The sequence below is a fragment of the Papio anubis genome, chromosome 6 (genome assembly GCF_008728515.1).
Source record: "Papio anubis isolate 15944 chromosome 6, Panubis1.0, whole genome shotgun sequence".
Lineage (NCBI taxonomy): Eukaryota > Metazoa > Chordata > Mammalia > Primates > Cercopithecidae > Papio > Papio anubis.
The window spans coordinates 129740960-129764236 of record NC_044981.1 but is presented as its reverse complement, the minus strand read 5'-3'; positions in this window follow the sequence as shown (position 1 = coordinate 129764236).

Below are 23277 nucleotides of genomic sequence, written 5' to 3'. Positions count from 1 at the left end.
GTATCAGCTCATGGAAGCTAACCATGCTGATGTTCGAGTTCTCATTTTATTCCAAGCACATGGGAAGCACTTTTGGTGAATTTCGCTGTATTTGAAGAGCATATTTTTATTTTATGCAAGATTTCTGTGTTGGCGGAGGTGAGAGTGGGCTTACAGGCTGGCATTATGCCCTAGTTACGTGGATGAAAAAGGTATTGAACTTGCTTCTGGTAGAAACTTGCCTAAATACATAAAACTAGGAAGAATTAAAAGTCAGGTTTTAATTTTGGTCCTCAGACTAATGCATTATAGGGATTATTACAGTCATTACTGAATCTCAAGACAACAACAACAACAACAAAAACCCCAAAGTAAGAATTTGATCAAAATTCAAATGAAGCCTTGTGCTACAGTTGTATTATTAATTCTTCAAATAAACTATTCACAGTTTACTTTCTAGGGTGATTCAAAGAATTTCTATTTGAGATACCAAAATTTCCAATCCATATGTTTGTTCATTGTATTAATATAAATATCCCACAGGGTGTCATTTTACAATTCTGAATTAGGTCACCTTTCATATTATTGCTAAATGCTTATCAGATTTTGGGGCTGTTTTGCTTCCTTTTTCCATATAAGCCATAATCACATTAAATCTTGAATTTTTCTTCAGAAGAAAAAGACACATAAGACTCATAGTTCTATGTAATTTTTTCATGATTTATCAGTTTTCCTTCCTCTGTGGTGTACTTGAAATAAGACTACGAATCTACAAAGTTGGCCCCAAAATAGGAGATTTGGTTTCTTCCTGCCTCTTTTGCATCAGTAATATGTATTTTGACTGAGGAAAAAACTTTAGAAGGTTTTCTGTAGTATTAGAGTGACTTGTTACTATCCTCCTGGGTAGCTGTGTATTCATGCCAAGAGAGTAGACGTTTATATATCTATGGTTTTTTACTCTGGTGGCCCTCCACTTACTGGCAAAATAATGTGGGAATCACAGCATGAAACAGATGGCCTGTGAATCAGTGTAAACATATATTATGAAAATAAATGTAGCAAGTGTATGCATGTAAGTGCACATTCACAGTAAATACTAATATTATAATTGTTAAAAGTACACTTATTGGTGTAAATCACGAAGTGTTCATAATAAAAATTCATGTAAATTAGATTTACATACAAGGTAATTCTGTGTAAATGGCTTTATAAAGAAAAATATTTTGTAGATATGATCTAACTTAAGGATTCTAAATCCTTCTGTACTTTACAAATAAAGAAAACTTGAGGTGAAATTTAAATGGCAAAGAATTTATTTTTATTGTATTAGTCTTACCTATTTTTTGTTGTCAAATTATAGCATTCCCATCAGTTCTGCTAAAGCTATTTGGGAGTTATTTGGGTATTAAAGAAATATAAATAGCAACAACAGCAAAACCAAGAAGAAATTCAACTTGTACAGCAGAGAAACAGGACAAAAATTGACAGCCTGCTTTTGATTTTAAAACAGGCAGTGCGTGAGAATGTATTTTTCAAGTCTCATCAGTGTATAAAAGATTAGGAAAGAGGTCAGTTTTCTAAGCTTTGAATACGAGTCCTGGAATTGCGAAAAATAAAAGATCTAACTAGCAGAATAGTGGAAGTGACCAATTCCATATCTGATGCATAAAACATCCTGCTTGATCTCCACACTCTGTCTTCCTGATCTACTGGCCAGATGCGAATCATGGCCGAGGATCCATGAAATGGAAGAATCCACAGTACTTGAGAACCACGTGATAAACTTCCATTTATCAGGATATCCATGTGGACTTACATGAGTAGAAACAGATTGATGGATTTAAGCCACTGAGATTTGGGTCTTTGTTATATTAGATAGCATTATATAACTATTAAAAATATGGTGGTAAAAGAAGTTTGATAGGCACCATTCGTTAGCATGACAGGTTGACCATAGTCAATAATAATTTAATTTTACATTTAAATAACTAAAAGTATAACTGGATTGTTTATAGTAAAGGATAAATGCTTGAGATGATGGATGCTCGGTATTTACCCTGATGTGATTGTGCACATATTTGTCTGTATCAAAAGCCGATATACCCATTAAATACCTTATACCAACTATATACTAACAAAAATTAAAATTAAAAAATTGAAAAAGAGGTATTCAAACCTACATTTCTAGCAATAACAGAGGTTATTTGAAAATATGAAATTCTAATTTGCATATAAAAATAACTTATTTTAATAATTGTTTAGCTGTTAATAAATGAGACAAAAATAAATGCTAAAGATACTTGGCTTTGAGGAATAACGGACTTTTTAGGAATAAAAGTTTTAAGGTGTTAGAAAATCTGAGCATATCCAACCTAGCAATGAATAAATGTCCAGTAACCAAACTAGACCCTGTGATGGGATCATCTGTCAAGGGATGACACTACTCTGTTTTGTAGTTATCTATTGCTCCATAATACTTATCCCAAACTAAGCATCATTTGGGATAACATTATTATCCCAAAACTAAACATTGTATCCCAAAATGACATCAAATAAGAAACATTTGTTATCTCACATAGTTTCTGACGCTCAGGAGCTTAGCTGGTGGCCTTCATGAGGTTTGCTGTCAAGATGTTGGCTGGGTCTACAGTCTGCATGCTCAACCGGGGGCCCGACAATCCACTTTCAAGCTCCATGATGGCTGGCAGACCTTAATTCTTCATTCGTGAACCTCTCTGCCTCTTCAATGGGCTGTGTAGGAGTGTTCTCATCACGTTACATCTGACTTCCTCAACAGCACTATTGAGAGACAGAGGGAGATGGAGAGAGAATTCGGAGAGAAGCCTCATCAGGAGGAAAACCTCATCCCCCAGGAAAGCCTCAGTCTTTTATATCTTAGTCTCCAGTGATATATATCTCTTCTGCCATATTCCCTGGTCATACCCACCAAACCCTAGTGCCATGAGAGGGCAATACAGGAGGCTAAGAATACAGGCGAAGAGATCACTCAGGGAGCATTTTGGAGGCTGGCTCCAGCATACATAATATAATAACCTCTTTGATGGTTGTGAATATGGAATATATCATTGGTGTTACAAAAATGTTAAAAGTAAAACAAATGTTTTTTTCTTTTTTTACAAGGAAACATGTGTTCATTTGAAATAAAGTATTTGAGTAATATAGATGTGCATAAACACAGCAGATGTCTCCCTACGGTGTCCCTCACTGCAGCCCTGCCTTCATATTTTAAATTTTCTTTCATCCAGGGCTTGTTACTCAGAAGGTTTGCAAATGACAGAATATACTTATAAAAAGATTTGTTCAAATTATTTATTTATTTCAATTGAAATAGAAATTTCACATGTTTATGGTACACAGCATGTTTTGAAATGTGCAGAAATTGTGGAATGGTTAAATCAAGCTAATTAACTGCATTACCTAACATATTTTATCATTTGCCAGGGGTAAGAACACTCAAAATCTACTCCCAATGATTTTTGAGTATACAATTTTATTGTTATTAACTATAGTCACCATGCTGTACAGTAGAATCTCTTGAACTTATTCTTGAGAAATATTCTTTGAGGATACCCATAACTTAACGGTATTACTAGAAATCCTGGAAGTCCAGGGGTTGTATTTTTACCCCGGATTCCATTGCTCTTCCAAAACACCTAACACAATAGGGTTTTGACACTTAAGAACTCAGAAATATTTACTGATTGAAACAAATTTAATACCAAGAGTGAGATGTATTTTCTACACAAAAGAAGAAATCATGTGTGTCTTTTTTTATACAATTGTTTTTCAATGAGTCCATTAAACAATTGGAAATAAAGAAATCCAGACTCCTAAGATATATAGCATGGCCCCATTTAAATGATGCTAAATTAGCTGAAACTTGGGTACTGTAGCTCCCTCAGGACTTTCAAAGTTTTTGGCTTGAGTACAAGGCTCACAAAATACCTATTAGCTGGGGACCTAGGGCATGTTTTCAGAGGGCACTGCTTGGTCCCTATTCATGTAAAACTTTGTTTATCCAGAAGTTCTGTGTACATTGCTCCAACTCTGTCCTTTTCTAGCATGCGATGACAGAGACAATCTACCTAACTGGCCTTAGTTAACACAATTATAGCAAATATTAGTAAACTGTATTTTTCCATTAACCCGAACAGTCAGAATATATCACATTTATATACAGAACATCTTTATGGTAAAATTTGAACTGAACTGTACATTTAAGTTTAAGTTTCTTGTCGTGTATTTCCAACTAAGAAATTCACAGACTCAATCAAATATTTTTTTCTTAACAATGGGCATTTTGTAAGCTTTTATTCCATAATATGAATGAATCCATTAATTAACTGTAAATTTTACCTGAAGAAAGGTATCAAGAGAAAAAACTGCTTTTATGTATATTTTGGTTTCTCAGAGACATTTGGATAGAGTGAACGCATTGGTTGTAAAGGGAATAGCTGTTTCATGAAAGTCTTCCATCGTTATAGTCAAAGGGTGAACATAGTATAGATTCACCAAATAATCTACTTCAGTGTGAAATACTTTGTTAGAACATCTGCTGCAGGAGGTTTTTAGCAAGTTTAAAGACTCTCTTATGTCATGGATGTTCTTGTCATTTTATGTCTCACTCAGGTACTATGATCAGCATGTAATATGTGTGTGTTTTATTAACATATAATTATTATGCATATATAGTATCTGGCAACGGTTAATTTACCAACACAATGGCCATTTCCTCATTTTCTTACCAAGACTATTCTGATTTTTTTTTTTCAGGTATTTGGCAATACAACATTCAGGGGAAGATGCCTTGTCTAAATTTAGGGGATAAACCACGACTGTTTTAAAGCCAAGCCTTGCAATATCGCTACTGTCAGTGAATGTTTGGGGAAAACATGTGATTCATTTCGTTAACAGACACAAAAGTAAGAAGTAGGTTGCATAGGATTTCCTAGGCAAATGCTTCCTCCTGATAATAAAGAGATGTACAAGGAATAATGTCCTTTTATTCTTGCTTCCGGATGTCATATTGAGAAGAAATAGTTAAAGCTACTGCTACCAGCTTATAACAGTGAGAAACCAAATTCTCCCTCGAGCATTTGACTTCATTAAACTGCTGAATTAACCAACCATGAAGCCCTCGACTATGGACTTCTTGTTATGTGAGCCAACAAAAATTGGTCTTGCTTTATTTCACTATTTGCACCCCTGAGCTTATCTTAACTGATAGATCATTAGCCATGTATCATTGAGGGGCTAGTTTTTATGCCTTACTTTATTCATCTATACTTGGTGGAATTTTGTTTTATAATTGTTAGTAATAGCAACTGTGAATAATGTTTAATATCTTGTGGAGACTTTTTATGTTTATATTTTTATGAGTAGGCTTAATATTGTCTCCATTTTACTGATGCCAAAGAGGGGCTTACAGAGTTAGTACATCAAAGTTACGCAACTGGCCAATGCTAGAGCTAAGATTTGCTTCTAGATGTGTTTAACTTCAAAGAGTATGCTTTTGGTACCGTGCTGTACTTCCTCTCTACTGGGCAGCGATGCTGCATTTAATCATCACCCTTCCAGGTCTTTCTGTTCTTAATGCATTTCTCTTAGCTGTCACTTTTAATGTTTCCCTAATTCTTGTTTTCACCCATTATGATTTAGAATTTTCTCAAATTATACAGTGAAGTTGGAAAATAATTTTTATGGTGAATTTTCATACTCACTACTGCCACTAACATTTTACTATAGTTGCCCAATCAAATATTTTGTGATATTTTTATTATCAATAATCATGCCTTTTAAAATTCTCTTCTTTGGTTTTAGCCGATTTCTAACATAGGCTTATATCGCACATTTTCATTTACAGTGGAGTTGATGATCCCTTGCATGCTCGTTTAGTTTTCTAAGGTCCAAAGTGTTTTAAGTGGTTGTTGCATAAATGATAACTTCTCTTTAATATTTTGCTTCATGTTAGAATAATGTAATTGTGCAATGCTAGCATTAATGATTTAAAATAGTCATTATTATAACCAGGTCAGGTCTGAATTTGTGAGGTTCAATATAGAAATGGGGCATGTGATGTCACTATAATAGACTCAGGTGTCTATCATTTTACGATTATGTTTTCCACGATGGTTAATAATGAATTGTGTCACTACATACTTATTGAAACAGACAAAGGCTTATAGCATTCCTAAAGTAGTTCTGGTTCAGAGCACTCATGCCTATTTTTTCTAATTTTAAGGTTTAAAGAGGTTACTCTCTTGATTAAGCCAACAAGAAAGTTGTGTATTTTTATTGTAGTGTGTGGATTGTGTGAGGTGAAGCCACAGTTCTTTGTCTGAAGAGACTCCCTCCGTGCCCTCTGCAATAAGTTTCTGTTTCTGAACTTCTGACCAGACTTACTTAGGCCAACAGAATAATTCAGCAAAGTTCTTTAATTCAGTACTAATAGTCCAACTGGGAAATGTAAAGAAACCAGGTTTTGTAGCTTGGGTCTCAGCCTCCCCTTTCTATTTCCATAGCTTCTAGTTCTTCAGTTGCTTATAATTAAAAGCCTTGGAGGCAAGTGGTGATATTTTAAAACTTATTTTTATCTCCCCATCTTTATTCATATAAACAAATGGTGATAAAAGGCTCTTTTTTATTTCCTGAGCCGTATTCCCATGTAATAAGGAAAATGAATGTCTATACCAACTATTTGATGCACAAGATATCATTATCTGGCTTTTAAAGTTTATTAATTTGCTATCTTTTCACCTAAGGAAAGCAATGCCATTGTTTTATTGTTCTGTGGTTTCTTTCATATATTCTTTGCCTTCTTATTGTCCACATAATACAAATATTTTATTATCATTCTCCTTACAATGCATTTGCTGATCAATTATATGCTTATCACTTATTTTTCATTTTTAAACATATATTTGTTGAGTTCTTTTTTGTGCAAGACACAGTCTGGAACATAGAGATAAAGCTGCCATTAATCCTGTCTTCAGCAGCTTATACCTAATAATATGCATAACTCCCTTTCTATTTTATCTCCTTCTTTTATTTAATTCCAAAACAGAATTAGTAAAATATATTTGGTATTAACAGGTACTTTTATAAAGTTGTGATTTCCTATGCTTTTCTCCCCCATAGTGGATAGCTTTGTTTCCCCCTCTAAACTATTTGATCTGTGTGTGGAAATGGTATTACATATTACATGCTACCTTTAAAAATCAGAAACTTGAATAATTCAACAGACAAAGAGCCAACACAGTCCTGCAAAAGTAAAGTGGAAAAAAAAAATGCTTTGGTAAAAGTGTTTTTTTAGTGTGTATTATTATACTTTAAGTTCTAGGAGTACATGTGCATAACATGCAGGTTTGTTACATATGTATGGCTGTGCCATGTTGGTGTGCTGCCCATCAACTCATCAGCACCATCAACTCATCATTTACATCAGGTATAACTCCCGGGTGTCCTCCCCTCCGGCTCTCCCCCATGATGTTTGGGTGTGATGTTCCTTCCCAAGTCCAAGTGATCTCATTGTTCAGTTCCCACCTATGGAGGTGAGAACATCGCGGTGTTTGGTTTTCTGTTCTTGTGACAGTTTACACTTCAGAATGATGGTTTCCAACTGCATCCATTTCCCTACAAAGGACACAAACTCATCCTTTTTATGGCTGCGCCAGAGTATTCCATGGTGTATATGTGCCACATTTTCTTAATCCAGTCTGTCACTGATGGACATTTAGGTTGATTCAAGTCTTTGCTATTGTGAATAGTGCATAATGGTTTTCTCGTGTACATGTGTCTTTATAGCAGCATGATTTATATAATCCTTTGGGTAGATACCGGTAATGGGATAGCTGGGTCATATGGTACATCTAGTTCTAGATCGCCGAAGATGGCAAGCCGGGAGTTTTGATACCACCAACAGTTGGTCGTTCCATCCTCTGGTTGTTTTATGGGCGCTGGCGTTGCGGTGTATGATTTCGGTGGAATCGACCATTTGTGGGTTTGCGGTGCATTCGATGATGGTGATGACGGCGCCGTAATCACTCTTTGCTGCAATCTCTGTTCTGGCGCCGCGCGGTGGTTGTTGTTTTTCTTATGGGTTGTTCGGGTCCTGTGGGTTCTGGATGGTAAGCCTGGGACCGATTGCAATTTTCTCTCCCATTCTTGGATACTGCCTCCGATGGTAGTTTCTGTGCGAGATCTTCATTTAATGGATTCCAGACTGTCATTGGCAAACGTTGCGTTCTTTGGTGTTGCTGACTGGCTGGAGATCACCACCCAGCGTTCTGCATCCTCGAATGGCATGATTTTATTCGGGGTTTTCTGGTATTGGGGTCTCGCTGTTTAGTCTCTAATCCATCATGGTCGTCCTTTAACAAAGGCAGAAGGATCCGGACAAAACACTCACTATCGAGCTGGCGCCAATTCCATTTAATGAAGCAGAATCTCTTCTTTATTTTCGGTTGCTCCGAATCAGATGACGCAGATGCCAGTGTGGCGCCAAAGGCTTCAGTTCAGTGAATATACCTGTTTAGATACCGACACCGCCAGTTGATCGGGTAGCGCTGAATACCTCCAGCAACGACAGTTCTCGGCGATAAGAACTGCGGTTCGCGGAAGAAAGGCACTGAAATGGTTACCAGTCCTTTAGAAGAGTGGCTGTTGGATAGGATTATGGCATTGAATCTATAAATTACCTTAGGCAGTATGGCCATTTTCCACGATATTGATTCTTCCTATCCATGAGCATGGTATGTTCTTCCATTTGTTTGTGTCCTCTTTTTATTTCGCTGAGCAGTGGTTGTGGTTCTCCTTGAAGAAGTCAGCACATCCCTTGTAAAGTTGGATTCCTGAGTATTTATTCTCTTTGGAAGCAATTGTGAATGGAAGTTCATTCCTGATTTGGCTCTCTGTTTGTCTGTTACTGGTGCAGAATGCTTGTGAGTTTGCATTGTTGTATCCGGAGACTTTGCTGAATTTTTCTTATCAGCTTAAGGAGGAGATTTTAGGCTGAGACAATGGAACCTAAATGTACAATCATGTCATCTGCAAAGGGACAATTTGACTGCTAACCTAACTGAATACCCTTTATTTCGCTCTCTTGCCTGGTTGCTAATGAGAACTTCCAAACACTATGTTGAATAGGAGTGGTGAAAGAAACATCCTATACTGTCTGCAATTTCAAAGTACCGAATTTTACCCCTTCAATATAATATTGCTGGCAGGTTTGTCCTCATGCTTCTGTGGCCACAAGGCTATTCACCATCAGCCAAATTTGTGTGAACATTTTAGCATGAAAGAGCTGTTGGGTACATCAAAAGCACTTCTGCATCTATTGAATAATCATATGGTGCTGTCTTTGGATTTCCTGTTATATACTGGGTGTTGTGTGCTCGTATGTGGAATCATCCAAGGGAGGAGGAGGAGGAGGGAGGGAGGGAGGAGGGAGGAGGAGTGAAGCCCATTTAGTCACGGTGGATAAGCTTTTGATGTGCTGCTGGATCCTGTTTGCCAGTATTTTATTTGAGAAGTTTTGCATTGGTGTTCATCAGGGATATTGGTCTAAAATTCTCTTTTTTGTTGTGTCTCTGCCAGGCTATGGTATCAAAGAGATGATGTTGGCTCTTAAAATGGTGGGAGGATTCCCTCTTTATTGATTGGAATAGTTTAGAAGAATGGGTACCAGCTCATAGGTAGAATCCAGCTGTGAATGTGGGTCCTGGACTTTTTGGTTGGTAGGCTGTGTTATTGCCTCATTTCAAAGCCTGCTATTGGTCTATTCAGAGTTAGCTTCTTTCCTATGGTTTGGTCTGGGAGAGTGTAAAAGTGTCGGAAACCTGTTTCTTCTGAATTTTCTAGTTTATTTCCGTAGAGGTGTTTATAATTCTCTGATGGTAGTTTATTATTTCTGTGGGGTCTTTGGTGATATCCACTATCATTTTTATTAACGTCCTGTGTTGATTCTTCTCTCTTTTGTTGCTTTGTGTGTAGATCTTTGCTGTGGCAGTCTATCAATTTGTTGATCTTTTCAAAAAACCAATTCCTGGATTCATGATTTTTGGAGGTTCTTCGTGTCTCTATCTACTTCCAGGTTTCTGCTCTGATCTTAGTTATTTCTTGCCTTCTGCTAGCTTTTGAAGATAGTGTTTTGCTCTTGCTTCTCTAGTTCTTTTGATTGTGATGTTAGAGTGTCAATTTTAGATCTTTCCAGCTTTCTCTTGTGGGCATTTAGTGCTTATAAATTTTCCCTCTACCTGCTTTAAATGTGTCCCAGAGATTCTGGTATGTTGTATCTTTGTTCTCATTGGTTTCAAGAACATCTTATTTCTGCCTTCATTTCGTTATCAGCCCTTGATAGTCATTCAGAGCAGGTTGTTCAGTTTTACCCTTGTAGTTGAGCGGTTTTTGATTGAGTTCTTAGTCCTGAGTTCTAAGTTTGGTGCATAGTGCAGAGACAGTTTGTTATAGTTTCTGTTCTTGTACATTTGCTGAGGAGTGCTTTACTTCCAATTATGTGGTCAATTTTGGGTCAGTGTGATGGTGCTGAGAAGAATGTATATTCTGTTGATTTGGGGTGGAGAGTTCTGTAGATGTCTATTAGGTCTGCTTGCTGCAGAGATGAGTTCAATTCCCTGGATATTCTTGGTACAACTTTCTGTCTCGTTGATCTGTCTAATGTTGACAGTGGGGTGTTGCAATCTCCAGCTGTGTGTATGGGGAGTCTAAGTCTCTCTGTAAGTCTCTAGGACTTGCTTTATGAATCTAGATTGCTCTCCTGTATTGGGTGCATATATTTAGGATAGTTAGCTCTTCTGTTGAATTGATCCCACTTACCATTATGTAATGGCCTTCTTTGTCTCTTTTGATCTTTCATGGTTTTAAAAGTCTGTTTTATCAAGAGACTAGTATTACAACCCTGCTTTTTTGTTCTCCATTTGCTTGGTAGATCTCCTCCATCCCTTTATTTTGAGCCTATGTATGTCTCTGCGTGTGAGATGGGTCTCCTGAATACAACAAACGATGAGTCTTGACTCTTTATCAGTTTGCCAGTCTGTAATCTTTTAATGGAACATTTAGTCCCATTCACATTTAAAGGGTTGCTCCTTGTTATGTGTGAACTTGATCCTGCCATTATGATATTAACTGGTTATTTTGCTCGTTAGTTGATGCAGTTTTCTTCCCCTAGCCTGGTCTTTACATTTTGGCATGTTTTCAATGGCTGGTACTGGTTGTTCCTTTCCATGTTTAGTGCTTCCTTCAGGGTCTCTTGTAAGGCAGGCCTGGTGGTGACAAAATCTCTAAGCATTTGCTTATCTGTAAAAGGATTTTATTTCTCCTTCCACTTGAAAACTTGGATTTGGCTGGATATATTCTGGGTTTAAATTGTTTGTTAGGCATTGGTGTGGCTCACTACTTCTATTTACAGTTTTGAGTTCATAGAGATCGACTGGTAGTTCTAGATGGGCTTTGCTTATGATAACCGACCTTTCTCTCTGGCTGCCCTTAACTTATTTTCTTCATTTCAACTTTGATTGAATCTGGCAATTATGTGTCTTGGAGTTGCTTGCTCTTCTTGAGGGAGTATCTTTGTGGCGTTCTCTGTATTTCCTGAATTTGAATGTTGGCCTGCTGCCCTACCTAGGTTGGGAAGTTCTCCTGGATGATATCTGAAGAGTGTTTTCCAACTTGGTTCCATTTCCCCCTCACTTTCAGGCACCCCAATCAGACGTAGATTTGAATATTTTTTACATAATCCCATACTTTCTTGCAGGCTTTGTTCATTTCTTTTTCTTCTTTTTTTCTTTAGATTTCTCTTCTGCATTCATTTCATTCATTTGATCCTCAATGGTGATACTCTTTCTTCCAGTTGATCAGTGGGTTACTGAAGCTTGTGCATTTCATCACGTATTTCTCGTGTCATGGTTTCATCTCTGTCCAGTTCGTTTATGGCCTTCTCTGCATTAATTATTCTAGTTATCAATTCTTCCTCTTTTTTCAATTTTTAGTTTCTTTGGAGTGCATTAATTCCTCCTTTAGCTCTGAGAAGTTTGATGGACTGAAGCCTTCTTCTCTCATCTCGTCAAAGTCATTCTCTGTCCAGCTTTGATCCATTGCTGGCGATGAGCTGTGTTCCTTTGGAGGGCTCTTATTTTAAATTTCAGCTTTTTCTTGCCCTGCTTTTCCCCCCTCTTTGTGGTTTTATGTGTCTCTGGTCTTTGATGATGGTGCTGATGGGGTTTTGATGTGGGTGTCCTTCCTGTTTTAGTTTTCCTTCCTAACAGTCAGGACCTCGCTTCATAGGTCTGTTGGGAGATTGCTTGAGGTCCGCTCAAGACCCTGTTTGCCTGGATATCAGCAGCAGAGGCTGCAGAAGATAGAATATTGCTGAGATTACAGCGAGGTGTACCTGTCTGATTCTTGCTTTGGGCTTCCCTCTCAGGGTGTACTCCACCGTGTGAGGTGTGGGGTGTCGGTCTGCCCTAATGGGGGATGTCTCCCAGTTAGGCTACTCAGGGGTCAGGGGACCCACTTAAGCAGGCAGTCATCCCGTTCTCGAATCTCAACCTCCATGTTGGAGATCCGCTGCTCTCTTCAAGCTGTCAGACAGAGTTGTTTGCGTCTGCAGAGGTTTCTGCTGCTTTTGTTGTTGTTGTTGTTGTTGTTTAGCTGTGCCCTGTCCCCAGGGTGGAGTCTGCAGAGACAGGCAGAGCCTCCTTGAGTTGCTGAGCTCACCCAGTTCGAGCTTCCTAGTGGCTTTGTTTACCTACTTAGCCTCAGCAATGGCAGAAGCCCCTCCCTAGCCTTGCTGCCCTTATAGATGCATGAAACTGCTGTGCCTTAGCAGCAATGAGGGAGGCTCCATGGGCATGGGACCCTCCTGGCTGGATGTGGGATATAATCTCCTGGTATTGCCCGTTTGCTAAGACCCTTGGTAAAGTGCAGTATTGGGGTGGGAGTTACCCGATTTTCCAGGTGTTGTGTGTCTCAGTTCCCCTGGCTAGGAAAAGGGATTCCCTTCCCCCTTGTGCTTCCCAGGTGAGGCAATGCCTCGCCCTGCTTCAGCTCTCACTGGTCGGGCTGCAGCAGCTGACCAGCACCGATTGTCCAGCACTCCCTAGTGAGATGAACCCAGTACCTCAGTTGAAAATGCAGAAATCACCTGTCCTCTGTGTCGCTCACTCTGGGAGCTGGAGACTGGAGCTGTTCCTGGTAAAGAAAGTTTTTACAGTAACGTTGCTTTGGTGCTTCAAAACCTCCCTGTGGAATGGTACCTGAGATGATCTCACATATTCAAGGCCTGGGTAAACATGCTCACACTGTTAGAAAGTGAAAGTCACATATTATAATGAATACCCATAGTATCATCTATGTTTCCTTTACTCCAAAGAAGTGATTCTGCCTGGTGTCATAGGAAGAGCATAGGCTTGTAGTCGTTCAGAAATTGGTTTAAATCCTACTCCTCCATTTTCTTGTATCACATCCTTACCATCTGCATTTATCTTGCCAATCTGTCGACTCCAGTTTATTTTTTATTTTTTATTTTTATTGTTTTCAAGACAGAGTCTCACTCTGTCACCCAGGCTGGAGTGAAGTGGCATGATCTTGGCTCACTGCAACCTCTGCTTCCTGGGTCCAAGCAATTCTACTGCCTCAGCTTCCCAAGTAGCTGGGATTACAGGTGCCTGCCACCATGCCTGGCTAATTTTTGTCTTTTTGGTAGAGACAGGGTTTCGCCATGTGGGTCAGGCTGGCCTCGAACTCCTGACTTCAAGTGATCCACCTGCCTTGGCCTCCCAAAGTGCTGGGATTACAGCTGTGAGCCACTGTGCCCAGCCTGACTTCTCCAGTTTTATTCAGGGCTGGTTCCTCCTCCCTCTTTGCATGTTTGTTCAAATGTCTCTTCTTCAGTCAGGCCTCTCCTGTCCTCCCTCTGTTCTCTTTGCCTCTTACCCATCTCTGATTCTCCATCTCACTGATAAATACTATGACGAAGATGAGCCCAGTGAAGTGAGTGTCGCAGGATGGGGAATCACTGGGCTTGTTATTTGTCATCTGTCTCTCCCAGTGGAATGTGGCCTCCATGGAAGCAGGGGTCTTTCTTTTCCTATTCACTGAAATTTCCCTAGGATCCATCTACAACAGTGCCTGGCACACATGAACTGGGTTCTCAAAATAACTGTTATTATTTTTAACCTCATGTCCAGGGATAGACTCTGCTCTCCTACTTTACAGAACAGTACAGTACCTGAGTTTCTCATGTTTTATCACAGGGCAGACTCGGAGTGATGTGATAATATACACTGCCTTAGTGCTTAGACAATTGTTTTGTTAGGTTTAGCTGATTAACTATTTCACTGGGATGGAGCCAATGAGTATAATAATACTGGCAGGTGTTTATTAATATTACAACCTTATTTCCTCCTGCAGTTCAGGATCACTAGCTTCTAAACAGGCAGACACCTGAGCCTTTTGTGTGCCACATGACAGTCTTGTATTTTTGTTCACAGGTGTTAAAACAAAACAGGGATCAGCAGATTTTGTAATCTTGTTTGCTGTGAGCCAAGCAGAAGCTGTGTGGCTTGTTTTCATGGCACAGTTCACAGTGGCCAGACAAGAATTAAGTAGGACATCACCAGGAGCACAACATACTTCTATTTATTTAATTAGTCCTGTTACCAAAGATCTATATAAAGTAAGCGGTGGAGTGATAGCAGATAATTTTTTGAGATATTCCACATGTTCAGTTTTGTATTAGTTGTATCAGAAAATGTTCAGGAGTTAAAATAATTATATTCTTCATGATAGTCAACATAATTTGTTAATGAAACCAGATTCCAGGTATTGAAAAACCTACAGTTGCATAGGCTTCCAGTGGTTCCTCCTGCCATTTTCCTTAAGAAAGTTATCTTTCAGACTACTCATTATATAAGTTGGTACATTCAACAATTAGCATAAAACTCTTGCTGACGTATTTGTTTGATTTCCATTGGCTCATTTCTTTTAGACTGAGAGAGACTCTAATATACGCTGGTGTTTTAAATGTTAAAGAAATTCTAAAATTATTTTTAACCCTTGTATAGGCACTTCTTACAAAACCTGAAAATGTTGTGCAGCATTTGACATGACATAGCATGAGAAATAATAATTTACAGAACTCTCACCATCCTTCATGTGTTACACCAGGTGCTTTCTCAAGTGTGTGTGTATATATATACACACACACGCACTATATAATATTACTCTTTCTGTATATATGTAAAATACTTCTTGAAATCTTCCTTTTGCCTCCTGTTCCACCTTAATGGCCATTAGGAAATGGTCGTCATTGTATCAGGGGAGGTGCCAAGACCACTCCTTTGCTACTTTCTGGAGGATATTGCATTCTGGCTCTGAAAGTAAAATGCTCATAATATTTATTTATGATTATAAACAAAAACAATCATCCATGGCCTTTACCAACATTAATATTTTAACATATCACTTGCTATTCTCATGTTCCATTCATTTTTAAAACAGAAATTTTGCTACATGTAACAATTATGGGAAATAGTCTTAGAAAGACGAAGGTTTGAAATAATGAACAGAATTAGCACATATAATTTAGAGTTTGGGTGTCATTTAATACTTTTTTATTAATCCATGAGACAAGTCTGTTCACAGTATAGTCACAGAGGTTGTCGTATTGTAATAATAGATCGATAGCATTAAGAAAACTGTAAGAGATGTCCATGAAAAATATCTCCTTATATATATTACTCTATCTTTACCATAATCTAGTGCAATACATTGCAAATGATTAAAGTGAGTCCCTGAGAAGTACAGTAATTTGCTCAGAGTCATACAGTGAATAAACAGTAGCACCAGTATACAAAATATTTTGTCCAACTCCCAGGTCCCTACCATTTCCATGGTACTAAGGTAATTTTCATAAGATTAAAAATGTCAAAATTATTTTAAATAAAGCATTTGAATGTAAATAGTAAAACAAATGAGAGCAAGGCAGATTTATGTAATAACGTGAGGTTCAAAATGCAATCACAGATAGGGTTAAAAGAATGGTTCATAGAGCCAAAGAGAGACATTTCAATAAGTCCAGGCAAGACCAAGACAATCTGATACTTCATGATGGTGGTTGTATTACTGGCAATTTTGTAAAATTTTCTTTGAGGCAGCATCAAATTACAATTTGAAAACGGAGTCCAAGTTTTGATTCACTTTTTCAAATCTAGAGAAATCTGCAAACACAAAAAGGTTCTGGGGGCCTCTCCAAGGAGATGCTATGAAAGGAAGGACACAATGCCCACTTTTCTCACTGTCCATCAACGTTCCAGTGTTCTGGAAGCACAAGACCTGATACAGAGCAAATCAGCTAATAGTAGCAATAGCAGAATAGGGTTGGTTCACTTCCCTGCTGTTTGTCTCTTGGGCAAGTATTCTTTTCCATACTTAATCTTACCAGTAAAAGCAAACCCACTCCACTTCCTCAGAGTCTCTTCATTTTAATCTCACTTTTCTTCTATCTCCCACATTACTACCAAAACATGCACACACACACACACACACACAAATTAGAACAAAACTGAATTAGTTTCTATTTTTTATTAATATTTACCATATTGGAATTTGTATTTTCTCTTTTAATGCAGTAGCAAGTTTCTTGGGCTAATTAAGGATATGGGATGTGAAAATATAGACTACTTTCTTGCAAAGAAAGGACTTTGATCATTAAGAAATGAAGTTGGCTGTCTGAACTGAATGAGAGTAGGAGTGGGATAATGCTCTCAGACATTTCTTCTGCAATTATACATTTATGCTTGACCAGGTTCTGCTATGATAACTATTTTTGAAATGATGCATTTTCCCTACACAAATAATTTCTAAATCCAGAAAATTTCTTTGGGAAATTATGACTTCCAGGACTAGAATTGAAACAATGCCAACTTGAAAGTTTTATAAATTGGGCTCAAAGTGTGAAATCCTTCCAGCTGTTAAATGCATCCCATATCAAATTTATTCACAGTTCTTCAGAATATTTCCTTCTGTTTGAAGACTCCTGCAAATATATATGCCTACAAGCTAGGATGTAAACATTCTTTTAAATCCCCTAAAGATTATGCAGAAAGCAAATAGAAAAATCACGTGTATACAGGTCACATTTTTAGATGGTTTTGTAGGTATTTTTCTGTGTGGCTTTCTTAGTGCTCAGAATAGCTCTTCGAATAAAAAACGAACTGTGAACTATAATCTGCCCATTTTATAATTTCGAAAGCTTTAGGCAACTACATATAAGAAAGTGTGAATTGCAGTCTTTTTTTAGTAGTTGTTGCTTCCAAAGACTGACACATTTCCCTGCTGATACAACAGCTGTATGAGTCCCTGGAGGCGAGGCATGCTCTCTTGACTTCCCCTTCAGCCTTAGCCAATTTACTCTGCATAGACCCTAGTGACATCCTACAGCTTATAGAATGTAACTGATTCGTAGTCCAAATTCTCAAACTCTGTTTACGATTGAAGAATTCAAATCTTAATTTGTGTTGGTGAGAAGCATAAGATTTATTTTGTGAGCTTTAAAAGCTTTGATTTTCTCATCATCATTTTATATCCATGCAGGCTTCAATAGCAGAATATCCCTAGGGAAGCAAATACTTCTCCAGAAAAATGTAAGGTAAATTTTTCCTGCCTTACCAGATGCAAGAGAGGAAAGTATAGTGAATGGAAGATTGCCTCGATGCCTGATCTGTGGATATTTTCCCAGCCTGTTTTGTGAGTCTGTCAAGCCCATAGACCTTAAGACATACAAGTCCTTAAGATTATTAACTGATTCTATCTTGTATTTATTTTCATTCAATTCACAACTATTGTATGTAAAACATTAACATCAAAAAATCTATGTGAAAGACTATGTAAGTTATTAAAAGAATTTTATTGGCATCTCAAATCCTTATTTATTTTTACAGGTGGCATCCCAGTTTTGCGACTTCTTGAAATCTTCCTTTTGCCTCCTCTTCCACCTTAATGGCCATTAGGAAATGGTTGTCATTGTGTCAGGGGAGGTGCCAAGACTAGTCCTTTGCTACTTTCTGGAGGATACTGCATTCTGGCTATAAAAGTAAAATGCTCATATAATATTTATTTATGATTATAAATAAAAACAATAATCCATGGCCTTTACCAATATTAATGTTTTAACATACCACTTGCTATTCTCATGTTCTATTCATTTTAAAAACAGAAATTTTGCTACATGTAATAATTATGGGAAATAGTCTTTATAAATACGAAGGTTTGAAATAATGAACAGAATTAGCACATATAATTTAGAGTTTGGGTGTCATTTAATACTTTTTTATTAATCCATGAGACAAGTCTGTTCCCAGTATAGTCACAGAGGTTGTCGTATTGTAATAATAGATCTATAGCATTAAGAAAACTGTAAGAGATGTCCATGAAAAATAACTCCTTATATGTATTTTTACATCACATCATCAGCTTGTTTATGAACAAGGACACAAATCAAAATAATGACAGATTGTCCAGATTAGGTTAATCTGTACTTGATAATAGAATGTCTTTCATTTATTCATCATTCATTCATTTATTCATTCAACAAATGTTACTTAAATGCTCATACTGTGTCAGGGACTATGCTAGGAGCTTAAAATACATCAGTGAATAAAATTCTCCATCTTTTTCCTTAGGGAATTTACCTTCTAATGAATTCTTCATTTTTATTTCCCAAGCTAGTTTAAATAACAGAAATTTTCGTTAGCTTTTCAGTAATTCTGAGCCCAGAGGCACAAGGCACAAGAAATCTAGTCTGAGAAGCACTGGTTACACCAATGTCATATAGCAAGCTAATATTTCTCCCTGGATGGCTGCCTTTTGTTTTACTTTAAAAGTTATCAATTGAAAATTTATTTTAGGAGATAATTTTACCTAAGTATGAACCATTGATTGGAATATTGCATTTTGAATAATGACACTGATGCATTACAGAGGCTAAAAACTGAAAAATCCACGAATTTTCTGTTTGATCTTTTAAGTAGACTCTGTGGCTACTGAACTCTGCTCTCAACTGGGAGGTGGTTCACAGATGAGGCTTCCATTGGAAGCATCATATAATGGATTTTCTCCCCAAGTATGTTGCCTCTTACCAGGCCTGCCAAAGGTGGATGCACATAGACCAAATCCAGTGGAATGACTTTTTTCTTTGTAATTTACCTTCTGTGGAAAGTAGGTAGGATGTCCTCCAAAGATGCCCACACCCTAATTCATGGAACTATGACTATGTTACACTACACAACAAAATGGACTTTCTGATGTAATTAAGAAGAGAGACAATCCTAGATTATCCAGTGGGCCCAATCTAATCACACAAGTCCTTAAAAGCCGAGAACTTTCTCCTGCTGGGGACAGGACAGATGAGGCAGAAGGGGAGGTTAGGGAGTTTTGAAGACTGAGAACTTCTGCAGTGGCTGACTTGGAAGATGAAGGAGGTTATGAACCAGGGAATGGGGGCAGCCTCTAGAAGCTGAGAACCTGCTGACACCCAGCCACAACCACTAAGGAAATAAAGACTTCAGTTCCACAACTGCGTGCAACTAAACTCAGCCAACAACCTGAATGAGTCTGAAAAAGGCTTCTCCAGAGCCTCCAGATAAGAGGCCAGGCTGGTGATACCTTGATTTTGACCTTGTGAGACCTAGAACTGAGAAACCAGACAAGACTACTCAGAATTCCGATCTACAGAACTGTGAGACTGTAAATTTATGTTGTGTTAAGCCACTAATTGTGTGGGAATTTGTTACGGGAGCGACAGAAAACAAACACACCTTCTGATATAGTTTAATCAGTTGACACCAGGTAAGTCTTCAGTCATGTTTCTTTTTAGAAATAAACACAAAATTGTCATATCCTGGGGGTTTGTGTATTAACATTTTATATTATGTCAATAAGTGTTATTTCTGATAATTTGGCACTTATGTATGTGCCTGTATTTCCTAAGTGTTTTATTAAACATTCCTTATTCATTAAGTCTTGACCCTGGTTAAAATATATATAATACTTGAAAGTGCTGCTCTTTGGTGTTCTTTCTGTGCCAGACTCCTCCCATTTGTAATACGGAGATTTATTTACAATGGCGAGAACTGCTCTGGGGCCATCCATAATAACACAGAAGTCTTGGCCAACAAACACCAGAAGGAGCTGTCTGGAAGTTTAGAATAAATAAACCTGGTGGGAAGTATACAGTTACTGCGCATCACCAATGAATGAATCAGGTTGAGTTCCATCCTCCTCACCTAAAACTTCCTTAAGTGGGTGACAAGCATAGTATAAATCAGAAAACCGAGCCGTCAAGAAGGTTGCCTTGACCAATGACTCAAATCACATCAAGCAGAACTAGAAGAGAAACCTGTATCTTCAGCCCCACAGTAAAACCCAATGACACGATGAATGCCGTTCAATCTGTGTGACTTCACCATGAAATCTAAACTATCATTTGAAAGGCTGCTGAATGTGGTACCAATGACACACTTTGTGCCTAACTCTCTTAACTTTTTGCTCATTTGATAGCCATACAACTCTAGAAATCTGATTTTAAAACAATTACCTTGGGTTCCAGGGAATAATTACTTTAATGATCTTTTAAATATTTTCCCCCTAAGAGTTGACCTTGCTGTAAATTCTTTATTACCTATTTATATGGTGATAGAGGATTAGGCAGACACTGTTCTTGAGTCTTTACTGAGCTAAAGGAAGGTGGCCAATAGATGGCTTAAAGAAATCATGGGGAAATATTCAAGGGGGAATTGAAAATTCAGTATTTTCACAAGGTACAAAAACATCCAAAGTCAATGATAAAAAGAGACATATTATGGCAAATTAGCAGTAGAGGGAAACAGAAAATGTCACTTTCTGAATAAGGACTTAGAGTGGGAAGCTGTTCTTTAGCTATTATAAATATTTTAAAATAATTTTATTGATATGTGAAAACTAATTTAGAAATCACATTAATAAATTAGTAAAATTATAAAAATGATGGTACTCCATGAATTTTTAACAAGCATATTCCCTATGTTACACTTAGAATAAATTGTTTTTGGTAATACAAAGTCATAATTTGCAAAATATTTGGCACTCTTGTTTGCTTTCTGCTTCACTATCTTTGAGTCTGTGACAGGTAGCTGATGGTAAACCTCTTAAGATTTGGAGCTACATTTGAAGACACTATCCAAAATATTTATTTGAACTTACACAAAAAGGCTATTTTCACCCTTAATATTAAAAAGCTGAGATGCATCCCAGGAGGCAGATATCATTCATGTACATGGAAGCTCTTACTAAATGTAAGTTACTATGGGAAAGGAGTAAGAAGAGGGCACTATTCATTTACAGAATACAAGAGATATCGAGTCTGAGAAATTCAAGTGACTATGCCCATTGTATAATTGAAGACAACGAGTAGAGTGTTTGGGTGATGGAAAATGAAAATATGTTATTATAATATGCTAATATTTCATTCCATCTCCAGTCTGCAAGCATTTCTTGAGCATTCACTTTCTGCTAGGCCCTGGGAAAATGCTAATCTATTTAGCACTTTTCCATTTACAAAGCACTTGATATACTTTGACTTATTTGACACACTCATAAACACTTGGAAGTGGAGAAGGTATTATTAATAATACCATTTAAACAAAGAGGAGACATGTCTGTGTAAATGGTAGAGATGGAAATCATAAGGACAAAGTGCGAACCAAAACAAAAAAAAAAGATGTTCACCATGTGTAAGACCCAAAGAAGCAAAGCATGATGTGTTGAGGACAATAAATGATGAATAGACTTTGAAATAGCAATCAATCTTCTAAATTATATAACATTTAACCACAATTAATGCACAAGGCTTTTATGGGACAATCTTTAAATCCTCCTCAATTACATAAAACAATACCTCAAAAAATAAAATTGTATGATACATTTATGAATGGCAAGGTTTAACACTTTAAAGACACAAATTCTTACCAAATTAATCCAAAAATTCAATACAATTCCAATAGACATTTCACCAGGATGTTTTGAAGAATTTGACAAACTTAGTCTGAAATTTAGGAGCCAAGAATCACCAAATCAGTCTTGAAAAGAAGATTCACTCTTGTGTCCACATGTGGCTTCACCATATAGGTAACAAAGGGGTGCCCCTCTCTATCTCCAATGCAGCAAGCGTGAGTGGGCCAGTCCCTAGATGCTGCACTCTGAAATGCTTTACCATGTTGGTGCATTTGTGCCTGAGAATAGGCTTGCTCCTACTCAAGCGTTAAGCATGGTGGGAATAGTAGGGCAAGTCCAATACTGGAGGACATGGAAGGCTTCTAATAGGCAGCTTTGGCTCTGGGACTCTCCAACAACCTTGCCAAACTCTCCTTAAAACAGCACAGCAGCCCAAGAGGCTTTTGCCAACCCTTCTTCTTTCCTTCCATCACCTCTCCACCTGAGGTCAGACTGGCATGATGGTCTGATGACTCCCCTAGCTCCCAGCCCTCTCTCTATCTTTGTGTCTGCTTTTTATAGGACTCAAACTTAACAGTTATTTAAAAAAAAAAAATCAGTGTGGCACTAGCACAGAAAGAAACAGACTCATAAAGTAGAATGGATAGCCCAGAAATTAATCTGCTTATTGTACTTGATATATAATAAAAGATGATACCACAAATTAGTGGGGAAAATAGATTTCTAATTGAATGTATTGAGGGAAATTATTTCCATATAGGGAGAAAAGTAAGATTAGGTGCCTTCCTCATATTGCATACAAAAATAAATTTCAAATGAAATAAACTAAATGTGAAAGGAAAAATTGTGATTCTGTGGTGGGAAAGGCTTTTACAAAAAGTATCCCCAGAGTCTCAATCATAAGAAAATAATTGATACATTAAAAATTGAGGATTAAATACATAGGTGACAGATTTGGCAAAGATAATCATAATACATGTAAAAAGAGATCAATATCAGAATGTATAAGAAACTTCTGCAAATTAAAATAAAAGAGGAAGGAAGAGAGAGAGAGAAAGGAAGGAAGGGAGGGAGGGAGAAAAAAGAAGAGACTGAGGGAGAGAAAGAATGAAAGAGAATAGGTAAAGTATGTGAACTGGAATGTCACAGAAGGGGAAACTCAAATGACTAATGAGGTAAGATTTTACGCCCATCGAATTGAATAAACTAAAAAAAAATGAAACAACACTAAATTTTAGTAAGATTAAGCGGAAACAGGAACTCTCCTGCACT